Raw genomic sequence first — 2,167 nt, forward strand, 5'->3', positions numbered from 1 at the left:
GAGGAGCATAGTTACCACAATAAATGTTATATAAGTTGAATAGAGATAATTTCATTAAATAGAGAAAATTTTATGTAAAACAGTTCTTGAACTAATAAAAATCTTTCAATATTGTTGCTAAACATTAAGAAAATGGTAGCAATCTTGTTGCTAAACATGAAGAAAATGGTAATCAACTTCTTCTAAGAGATTAAGATATGTGATTTTTTTGTTTTTATCTTTAGAACTTATTTCGTGTGAGCACATACCAAGACAAATATTATACCTAATTATTTGTATAGAAGGTCTATACAACTGTCTTCAAATCCAAGGAGGGGTTTTAAGAAATACTCAAATTCATTCCATGTTGACCATATGAAAGTTTGTCGTTATTTTTTGTTGTAAATTTTTTTTTGAAATTATATTTTCCTTATAGTTATCGACCTAAATATTCATTAAGTAAATAGATAAGATAATAATGTAACAAAGCTAAATAGCGTCACATGCTATTATTTTAGAATCTTTAAGAGGAATTATAGTCATCAACAGTTTTGAAATTCATTCATAAACAAACTTCAATTACATAGCATGTATATAGGCTCAGCAACAAGATCCCGTCCAAGCACTCACCGAAAAAAGTGAGCAACGCACAGAGATCGGCAACAACAATGGTCTACTCTTGGCAAAATCAGAACTTCACGCTTGGCAAATAGGCTTAGATCCGGTCCAAGAACTCACCAAAAAAGTTAACGTAAACACCTATTACACAAACAAATACATAAAATAAAAATTAATCAAGAAATAAATAAAATAATCAAATAATATAATAAAAATAAAAATTAAACAAAATTAATTAAAAAATAATAAAATTAAATAAAAAACCAAGAGGGAACAAATAAGGACCGAAAAGGAGGGAGAAATTGGAGCTCTTTGCACCGATCAAGAACCCGTCGGCAAAGAGGAGAGAAAGATTCAAGTTTTTTTTTGTTAGATCTAGGGATTGCCAGTGGAGGGAAGAGATATTTAGGGTTTTGGCTGATTGAACTTCAAGCCACCGGTGGCGGGGAAGGTGAGAGAGAAGGAGAAAGCGGCCGACGAAGGAAAAAGTTTAGAGAGAAGTGAGAGGGTGGCTGCTGCTAGAGAGAGAAAGGGAAAGAAGAAAATGAAGGGAGGGATTGCTAGTGGAGGGAAGAGATATTTAGGGTTTTGGGTGACCGAGCTTCAAGCCATTGGTGGAGGGAAAGGTGGAGAGAAGGAGAAAGAGGACGACGGAGGGAAAAGTTTAGAGAGAAGTGAGAGGGTGGCTGCTGCTAGAGAGAGAAAAAGGAAAGAAGAAAATGAAGGGAGAGGAGCAAAAGAGGGGTTTTTATACCTAGGGTTGGTAGCTATTAAACGACGTAGTTTTGACCATTAGAGAAATTGCCGCATAAGCACCAAACGGTGCGTTTGGTGTGAAGAACACTGGGTTGAAGTGTAAAGCTTGACCTTATAAAATACTTATCATGACATGCATGTGATGGATAGAATGTTTGCATGCTAGAAGAGTCCCGAAAAATTTACAAAAATCGGTATTGTACTTAGAGGTACAATAAAGTTGATTTAAGCCTCGACTAGATCAAATAGAGATTTTAGGGTGAAATTAAAAATTTTAAAGTCCCAGAATGATTTAATATGGTGATTTGGAGTTCGAGGATCATTTTAGAGTCAAATTAAAAATTTCACTATCCAATGGTAAAATGGTAATTTTGCCACTCAAGGACAAAAACAAGAAAATTTTCAAAGATTTTGATTACATTTGACTTATTGGAGTATGATTTGAGGTTGAGAAGTGAAAAATTACAATCCCGGCATTTTTCGGAGCATAGGGGTAAAATGGTAATTTTGCCACCGTAGGGGCAAAATTGTAATTTTCCACCACCAGGACACTTGTCCAGCACATGGTCTTCCCTTATCCTCACTTTGACCTTTGACTAATCATGTGGTGGAGATTGGAAGCATAATTATTAAAGTATAAAAAGAAAAATGGACTAATAAGCATGTGACATGTGTCAAGCAAGGATATTTTATTATTTTCTATAAAAATCAGCCTATAAACCCCTCATTTCTCTCCAAATATTCAGCCACACCAAGAACAAAGGGAAAAAGGAAGAGAACAAACCCTAGGTGGGTAATTTGAAGAGAAAAAGTG

General features: G+C 34.7%; 1 long non-coding RNA gene across 1 annotated transcript; it reads right to left on the bottom strand.

Annotated features, from left to right (window-relative positions):
- On the bottom strand, positions 518 to 1,209 carry LOC108661275. The gene is made up of 2 exons (XR_001927031.1): positions 883 to 1,209; positions 518 to 738 (listed from the first exon to the last, which is right to left on the bottom strand). It is a non-coding gene; the product is annotated as an uncharacterized LOC108661275 (long non-coding RNA).

This window comes from Theobroma cacao, chromosome 3, assembly GCF_000208745.1.
Source record: "Theobroma cacao cultivar B97-61/B2 chromosome 3, Criollo_cocoa_genome_V2, whole genome shotgun sequence".
Lineage (NCBI taxonomy): Eukaryota > Viridiplantae > Streptophyta > Magnoliopsida > Malvales > Malvaceae > Theobroma > Theobroma cacao.